Source organism: Petaurus breviceps, unplaced genomic scaffold (assembly GCF_028583685.1).
Source record: "Petaurus breviceps papuanus isolate PSGF00001 unplaced genomic scaffold, PetGlider_PUasm1.0 99, whole genome shotgun sequence".
NCBI lineage: Eukaryota > Metazoa > Chordata > Mammalia > Diprotodontia > Petauridae > Petaurus > Petaurus breviceps.
This window is the reverse complement of record NW_027187465.1, coordinates 21701438-21711023: the sequence shown is the minus strand read 5'-3', so window position 1 is coordinate 21711023 and position 9586 is coordinate 21701438. Positions and strand designations below refer to the sequence as shown.

The following is a 9586-nucleotide window of genomic DNA, read 5'->3' as shown; positions in this document are numbered from 1 at the left end:
TAGAGGGAAAGTGACTTGCCCAGGGTCATACAACTGGTAAATGTCTGAGTTACTTGGGGGGCCTAGGTGGCACAGTGATTGTGGCACCGGCCCTGGAGTCAGGAGGACCTGAGTTCGAATCCGGCCTTAGACACCTAACACAAAAAACTAGCCTTGTGACCTTGGGCAAGTCACTTACCCCCAATTGCCCAGCCAAAAAAAAACCTGAGTTAAGATTTGAACTCAGGTCTTCCTAAGCATTTAATTAATACTTAGTGATTCTCTTCAAACAAAACTGGATGCTGACCCCTTGGGGGATGAGTTGTAAGGGAGTATACTTGCTCAGTTCTGGCTTGTCCTAGATGGCAGTTGAAGTCTCCTCTGGGTCTGAGATTCTGTGTTTTTGTCACCTGAGCTTTCTACTTCCTCCACCGGAAAAGTCACCATTTCTTAAAACATTAAGAAATGTTAATTGTCTATTTCATCTTCACCAGGTCAAAAGTCCAGTAAAAATAAGAAATCCTAGACAAATGAGTTCCAATTCTCTAGAAAATGAGACAGAAGTGGAAGTTTGCCCAGCTACATTGGCTGGACTCCCAATGTAGCCAGCTGGGGATATTGAAACTACATTCATTCAGTCAGTGAATCATTCATTCATTCAACAAACGTTTATTGAGTAAGCCCCTATCCAGTTTCTGCAGTTACAGACTAGAGTTGGGATTGCGGACAATGCTGGCTGAGAGGCTAGGTATCAGAGAGGTGCCTAGCTCACTAGATCTCCCTCTGTGATAAGGGGCACAAACCCAGGCAGACGTCCTTGCAGTGAACAGTGAGGAAGGGAGGAAGCTAAGATTGCATTGTGGTTTATAGGATGAAGGTCTGACTTTGAGCACCCGTAAGGCCTCCATTGGCCCTCTTGGGTCCCTGAGACTCTTCTGCACATTAACACCCATCTCGAGCCTTTCCCCTTCCTCCACTCCCCATCACCAAAGGTCTTTCCCACTCTGTTCTTAAGCTTATGCTGCCCTAACCACTTCCACTTCCCTAAGCCAAAAGCCACAGCCAGTTACAGAATTACAGACTCAGACTGGGAAGGAAGAAGACAGTGGTGGGGGTAGTTGGTCTCTAAAGGAGAATTTCCATCCACAAGGTTTGCTTTGGCTCCAAAGTAAGACTAGAGGTGAACACCAAAAGAGGAACTGAGATTTTCCCTCTGCCACTCCTTCTTCCTCCTTCTCCTTCCCTCCCTATGGGCCATACCACCCTCAAAGGAGAGAACAGATCAGGAGATAAAGTTGGAAGGGGGAAATGTGGTAGGAGAAATCCCTCAGTGTGAGCTTAAGAGAAAGGCTGGTTGGCCTCTTTGGATAGAGTCCTCTACTGGATCAGGTGAAGAGCAGAGACACGGTCCTGGATTTGGGGTGGGGGTGAGGAAGAGGGTAAGACAGGAAAGTCAAAGAAAGGAGACATAGAAGGGCATAGAATGTTAGGTCTGGGACCAAGACCTTCAACTTTATAACATAGAATGTCAGGGCTATAAGGGGCCTTAGAACATGGAATGTCAGGGCTAGAAGGGGCCTTAGAACATGGAATGACAGAGACAGGTGGGATCTTAAAACATGGAATGTCATAGCTAGGAGGGGCCTTAGAACACGGAATGTCAGGGCTAGGAGGGACCTCAGACCATAGAATGTTATGGTTGGGATTGACCTTAGAGATAATCCAGTCTAATTCTCTCATTTACAAGAAAGGAAATTAAGGCGCAGAAAGAGAAAAAGAATTGCTCAAAGTTTGGCACTTTGAATCCAAACTTCACAGAACAAATCCCCTTACAAAAATAGGATTTATTCTGTAAAACTTGGACTCAGTCAAAGGGCCACACTTGAGGACCTAGAGGGTCACATGTGGCCTCAAGGCTGCAGGTTCCCCACCCCTGGTTGATTCCATGCTCCTCATTTTAGAGAAAAAGAAAATGAAGTCTAAAAAAGGAAAGCAACTTTCCCCAAGTCATTCAACTAGGAAGTAACAGGACAGGCATACAGGGAGATTCCTCCTTCCTCCCTCAGTTAATATCAAGAACCAAGGGCATCAATCTATGCCCTTTTATGTCTCCTTTCTTTGACTTTCCTGTCTTACCCTCTTCCTCACCCCCACCCCAAATCCAGGACCATGTCTCTGCTCTTCACCTAATCCAGTAGAGGACTCTATCCAAAGAGAACCAAGCCTCAGCTGACGTACAAAGAAAATAAGAACAAGTTAGCACCTTGAGTGAATCAAAAAGGGAGTTTGGAATAGGATGAAGAATGATCGGCCACGCCTCAGGGTGACCTTTAAAAGTCAGTTCACTGCACTGAGGAACTCAGCTCCTAGGGGAGGAGAAGAAACCTGGAACTGGAAATTATGAGAAGCCACGTGGAGCTGAGAGAGTAGATCAGACAAAGACAACCTCTGCAAAGGAAGGGGTCGGGATTCACGAGGAGAAGGTCTGCTTGGGCAGGAGGTATGTTGAGATAAAGACTTTGTAGTTGACCACAGAGTCAAGGCTAATTCTGTACCTCCTTTTTCTTTCTCAGTTCTTTCATGGGATGACCTGAGGCCTTTTCTTCTAGATCCAGGGAAGTTTGCTTACCTTCCTTTGTTTTAAATGTTTACTTTGTCTTTATAAAGAACAGTAATTTTTTGTAATTAATTGTTAGACAGATTTTTACTTATTGGGAATAAGGGACTGAAAGTGGGGTGGGGGACATAATGAGAGAAGAAACAGAGAAATCTAAATCTAATACTGAGGTGTTTTGTCTGGTGCATTGTCTCTGCTTGGGGGCTCAGAGCTAATAAACAGGTAAAAGGAATTTCATATCTTTTGATTGCTGTTATTCAGTCCTGTCTGACTTTTCACATCCCCATTTGGGGTTTTCTAGGCAAAGGTACTGGAGTGGTTTGCCATTTTCTTCTCCAGCTCCTTTTACAGATTGAGGAAACTGAAGCAAACAGTTTAGAGACTTGCCCAGGGTCACACAGCTAGTCAGTGTCTCAGGTCAGATTTGAACTGTCCTTTGTAACACTGTTACACAGAGATTGAAATCCAGGTCTTCTTGGGCAAGTCACTTGACCCCAATTGCCCTGCCCTATCCCCTCCAAAAAGAAAAAAAAAAATCCAGGTCTTTCTTAGCAATACCACTACTAGGTTTGTATCCCAAAAGAGGTAAAACAAAAAGGTAAAGGACATATTGTACCAAAATATTTAGAGCAGCCCTTTTAGTAGTGACAAAGAATTGGAAATTGAAAGACTTCCCATCAACTGGGAAATAGCTGAACAAGTTGTGGTATATGATTGTGATGGAATACTATTATGCTATAAGAAATGATGAGCAGGATACTCTCAGAAAAACCTGGAAAGACTTACATGAGCTGATGCAAAGTGAAATGTACTTCGAACAAAGTAACAGCAGTATTGGGGCGGCCAGGTAGCACAGCGAGTGAGAGCACCGGCTCCAGTGTTGAGAAGACCTGGAGATCGAATCCCGGGCTCAGACACTTAGCACCCACCCAGAAACACCTGGCCGTGTAACTTTGAGCAAGTTACTTAACCCCAATTGCTTAGGGGAGGCCAGGTGGCTCAGCGAGTAAGAGCACTGGCTCCAGTGTCGGGATGACCTGGGGATCAAATCTGGGCTCAGATACTTAGCACCACACTCAGAAATAACTGGCCGTGTAACCTTGAGCAAGTTACTTAACCCTGATTGCTTTAAAAAGGAAAAAAAAGTAACAGCAGTATTGTAAGATAATCAGTATACTCAGCAATACAATGATCCAAGACAACTCTGAAGGACTTATGATGAAAAATGCTGTCCATCCCCAGAGAGAGAACTGAGGGTGTCTGAATACAGATTGAACCACACTTTTTTACTTTATTTTTCTTGAGGTTTTTTTTTTGGTCTATGTTTTCTTTCACAACATGAATATTAAGGAAATGTTTTACTTGATTACACAAGTATAACCTATATTGAATTGCTTGCCTTCTCAATGGGGAGGTGGGGGTGGGGAGGGAGGAAGGGAGAGAATTTGGAACTCAAAGTTTTAAAAACAAAGTTTAAAATTTGTTTTTACATGTGACTGGGGGAAAATAAAATACTAAAGAATTAAATGAAAGTTAAATTTTTAAAAATACCCAGGTCTTTGGAGAGTTACCAGCCCATTAGGGGCAATACTGTTCTGGGATGTCAGGCAGAAAGAGAGCAGTCTTCATCAAGTAGATTTACTAATATTCTTTCACATATACATATACCTCTAGTGAAAGCAAAGATTTAAGAGTCAGTGAATTTGGGTTCAAATCTTAGCTTACTACCTGTGAAATCATCAACAAATCACTTTCTCAGCTTCCTCATGTGCCAAATGATGAGGATGGGGAAGATGACTTATGGGTCCTATCAAGCTCTAAATCAATGATCCTAGACTCTGTTTTAAAACAAGAAATGTAAAACTGTTCACTTCCTTCCACTTACACCTAGCAAATTAGCAAAGAAGACAAAAGATGAAAATAGTCAATGTTGGAGGGGCTATGGAAAGAGAGGCACAATAATGTACTAATGGCAGAACTGGTAATTTGTCCAGTTGTTCTGGAAAGCGATTATAAATTATGGGGGGAAAGTGACCAATATCCTTTGTGACCTTTTGACTCAGAAATTCCACTAGGCAGAGAAGGCACCAAATTGCATTAATAAAAAGAGTTTCCTCACCCTATACCAGTTGTACCAAAGGTCCAGTCTCTGGCCCCTTCTTCTTTGACTCCCTGGGAGGAGAAAGGAAGGAGGCGAGGATACATTAGAAAATGTAGGCAATGTAAAAACAAAATCTAGCAATACAAATATCCTTTAAAAAAAACTATCTTCTCCCAGTTTGAAGGCTTAAGCAAAAAGGAGATTTTCTTAATGTTTGTCACCTTAAGCTGACCTTGGCCATCTTCCACTAAAACCTACCAGCTGTGGACCCACTTCTGGAAAGCAGCCCCATCTCCCAACCTTTACTCAGGACAGGACTCCTCTTCAGACAAGAATTGAAAATTTTGTATTACCCAGAACACGATGTAGAGACACGTGATGGATGTGAGAAGACCCTGAGGATTCAAAGAAAAAAAAAACAAGAAAGTCTCTGTCCCCCTAAAACTTGGTCTATTTATCAGGGGGAATGCAGCAAATATAGATAGGTAAATGGCAAATGGAGTGTGTAGTAACAAGTTGGTGGCTTCAGCGAAGGCTTCCTGGAGAAGCAAGTACATGGAGCTAGGGGTCCTGGGTAGGAGAGGAAGAGGGAGAGCATTCCAGGGGTAAGGAACTGGACTCCGTCGGCAGTCTGGTGAAGCCTATGGACCCCTTCTTAGAATATTGTTTTTAAATGCATAAAATGAAACGCCAAAAGGCAACCAATTATGGTAAAACAAAAAAATGTCATTTTCCTATACTAATTCCCTGAATTAATTCCCTTGAAATCAATCCATAGACCCCTTGAGGATGTATGGGCCCCAGATTAGCAATCCCTGTTGAGACAAATGAAAAGCAAGAAGGCATCCTGAGGAAGAGGCAGGAGGCAGCATGTGTGTCAAGGGAATTTGTTGAGTGAGAGTACTCAGACTGTGATGAAGGCAGCCCTGGAACCCTGGGGACAGTAATGCCCCTAAGGCTACCAGTCCTGCTATTAGCAAAGGCTCTGAAGCCATCATTGAAGGAAGCAACCTCTATGAAGGAGCCTGCCCTGCTTGGCTTGTGGTGTTTTTGTCCATTTTCTAAGAGGACCATGGCATCAGGAAAATGATAACATGACTTGCAGTTGACATTGATTTGAGTGAGGGAGGGCTGTGCAAGGTCACCAGACTCACTTTCTCCTCCAGAGCCTTCTGGATCCAGTGACCAAGATATTAATCAGGATGACTGGAGATGGCCCAGGATGCAATGGGAGACCCTGGCCCTTTTAGGTTAAGGCCTTTTTCTAATTAAAGGGGTCATCCTTTGACTCACTTCTTAAAGAGGCCTATTCACAGAATGGGCGTTATCTCACTCTAAAGGCCATCCTTGGCACCACCAGCATCAACAACTGGCCAACTACCACCATAAGATAGTTAGATCTAAGAGTCCCTTGAATGGGATGCACACCCTAAACCAGAGATCCTACCTCCAGCATAGCTTCCAGAGCCATCATCCTTGGAGTCAACTCTGAGTGACCACCAGCTCTGCCCCTACCCAGCCATCATCAAGGAATGAACCTTGATGGGTATAAGATGGGGTACCTGCTTCTGTGGCTGCTGAAGCCCCAACTCCTCAGCAGCCACAGGTACTGAAGACCTGGAAAAAACAAATTCTGGTCACCCAAGTCTTTGGCCCTATAAAATACTTCAAAATCAGAAAATGACCTGCCAAGTCACTCAGCATTTGTTTAAGTTCAATTTTATATTCGTTCCAAGTTCTCTCCCTCCCTTTCTCTTCCCCATCCATTGAGAAAGCAAGAAAAATAAAACCTGAAGGTTGGTGAGGGATTGGGGCTGGATAAGTAAAACTGGTAATAATTAGCATAGAGATGCTAATTAAATACATGGGAATTGGCAGAGCCTTGGGGGATACCCACCTCTAGAGGGTGTAGCCTGGATGAAGTTCCAGTAAAGGAAACTGAGAAGGAGTGATCAGAAGGTAAGAGGAGACCCAAGAGAGGGGGGTGTCCCAAAAACCTAGAAAGAAGTGTGTATCCAGGAGAGAGTGACCAACAATGTGAAAGGCTGTGGAGAGGTCAAGGAGAATGAGGACTGAGAAAAGGCCATTGGATTTGGCAACTGAGAGATCCTTGGTAACTTTGGAGAGAACAGTTTCAGCGGAACAAGAAGTTCAGAAACCAGATTGTAAGGAATAAAGAAGAAAATGAGAAGAAAGAAAGCAGATGACCTCTTCAAAGAGTTTACCTTTTAAGGGAAGAAAAAACATAGAATGATATATAGTGGGGATGGAAGGGTAGAGTGAAGGTTTTTTCAGTATAGGGGAGACATGGGCATATTTGTAGACAGTGTAAATGAAAGAATGAGGATGACAGAGGGGGCAATCTGTTGCAGGATATTGGGGTGGAACAAGATCATTGTGTAGGTAGAGGGATTAGCCTTGGTAAGGAGAGGGAGCCCTTCTTGTGAAGTTTTTATTTTTTCCTAGAGGAGACTTTCCTTGATTTCCCCCCAACATCCAGTGAGTACCAGTAGAGGACTCTCTAGCCCCCCCCCCCCCCCGTCATCCCTTGCTTTTGCCCCTTCCATAATCAGTCCTTCTCTTCGTTCCGCTCATTTCCTTGATGATATGTCTTGTTCTTGATCTTCGGTGTTCCTTGTTGGTAATAGGATGCAACTTGTTCCCACCCACCATGAACCTTTCCTGCCTTCTGGGTAATGCTCATCATTAGTTCTCCAGAGACAGTGGTGGTCTGGGTCTCACTGCCACATGGCAACATCAGTAAAATAGTGACATTGCCAAGATTAGGTCCTTACTTTCATGAAAAGCTTGGGACTTCCCAGAGTCCCAGGAGCTGGAGTTCAAGTTCCAACGGAAGAAGACAGTGTAGGCAGAATGGCTTGGAGGTGACCGGGGAATAAAGTGATGGTTCATCAAAGGAAGGAGTAGTGAGATCAGCAGGAGGGGAGCCCAGAGAGAATAATGTCACAAAAATCCGGAGAGGAGAGATTATACAAGAGGAGAAGGTAATCAGCAGTGTCAAAGCCCGCAGAAAGGTCAAGAAGGATGAGGACTGAAAAACAACTATACGATGTAGTGAGTAAAACATCATTGGTAACTTTGGAGAGAGCAATTGCAGTTACATCATAACATCTGAAGCCAGACTGCAAAGAATGAAGGATTGAAAGAACAAGTGGGAACGACTTTTTCTAGGTCTTTGGTTATGAGAGAGAGGAGAGACAGAGCATCATAACTTGAAGGGATGGCAGAGTTAAAGATGGGGGAGACTTTGGCAAGTTGGTAGATACCAAGGAAGGAGCCAATAAAGAAGAAAAGATTATTGAGAAGGGATGGTTGTAGAGGCAATCTAGGGCTGTGCTACAAGCAACTGTATAGGTTCATGAGAGCCCATTGTTAAATTTTTAGCAGGAGAATTTACACCTCCGAAATCAGAAAATACTGCATGTTATAGCTTGATTTATTGTTTTGTCAGTTTTCTAGACTTAAGAAAGCAATGGGAAAATATAGGTAATGCCAATTAAACTTAAAAGTGTACCTTGCATACATTTTTTTTTCCTGGAGAGTCAGATTGTTAAATATTAGCATAACCCTGGCACAATCCGACAGGATGAAATGTGATTGGATGTGATCGAGGGGAGTTGGGCTTAGTAACGGCTGTCTCCTCTACAAAGATGGGGAGAAAGAAGAAGAGATTTTTGAGCTGGAGAGAGGGAAAACAGGGAGCTCATAATACATGGTCTCTATTTTCTTAGAAAGTTAGATAAATGGGGGCAGCCAGGTAGCACAGCAAGTAAGAGCACCGGCTCCAGTGTTGAGAAGACCTGGAGATCGAATCCCGGGCTCAGACACTTAGCACCCACCCAGAAACACCTGGCCGTGTAACCTTGAGCAAGTTACTTAACCCTGATTGCTTAAAAATAAAAAAAAAATTAAAAAAAAAAAGAAAGTTAGATAAATGGAACAGAGCAGACATACAATTTACAGCAGAAAATAAACATAATAACCTTGTATTTGACAAGTGTAAAGACCTAAGATTTGGGGATAAGAACTCATTATTTGGTAAAAAAAATCTTTGGGAAAACTGGAAAGCAGCCTGACAGAAACTGGCCATAGACCAATATTTTATACCATTTACCAAGAAAAGGTCAAAATGGATTCACAGACTAGATATAAAGAGAGATATTACAAGAAAATTTGAAGAGCATAGAACATATTATTTATCAGACTTATAGGTAGGTGAACAATTTATGAATAAACAAGAAACAGAGAGCAGCATGAGGTGTAAGATGGACAGTTTCAATTATATTAAACTTAAAAGGTTTGTACAAATAAAAAAATAGCCAAGATCAGAAGGAAAGCAGAAAATTAGGAAGAAATTTTTTGTAGACAGTTTCTCAGCTAAAGGTGCTATCTAAAATAGATAAAAAATTTTGTCAAATATATAGGAATACGAGTTATTCCCTAATTGATAAATGGTCAAAGGATATGAACAGGCAGTTTTCCAATGAATAAATTAAAACAATTTATAGTAATATGAAAAAAGCTCTGAATCATTATTGATTAGAGAAATGCAAATTAAAACAAATTTGAGATATCATTTTATGCCTACCAGACTGACAAAAATGATTGAAGGGGAATGTGACAAATTTTGTTGAGGATGTGGAAAAATTGGGATACTAATTTATTGTTGGTAGAATTGTGAACTGATCCAACCATTTTGGAATACAATCTAGAATTATGCCCAAAGAGTTATTAAACTGCATATACCTTTTAACCCAACAATACCACTACTAGGTTTATTTCCAAAAATGATTAGGGAAAAAGGAAAGAACCTATGTTCTGTCTATCTATCTATCTATCTATCTATCTATCTATCTATCTATCTATCT

The 9586-nt window shown here is 42.2% G+C and overlaps 1 protein-coding gene across 1 annotated transcript in view; it reads left to right on the top strand.

Annotated features, from left to right (window-relative positions):
- The first annotated feature begins 2327 nt into the window (after positions 1–2327).
- SH2B3 (SH2B adaptor protein 3) overlaps positions 2328–9586 on the top strand; it is a 123469-nt gene continuing 116210 nt past the window's right edge. The window contains exon 1 of the mRNA XM_069081483.1: positions 2328–2479. The gene's annotated coding sequence lies outside the window, so the exon portion shown is untranslated. The remainder of the gene's footprint in view (positions 2480–9586) is intronic.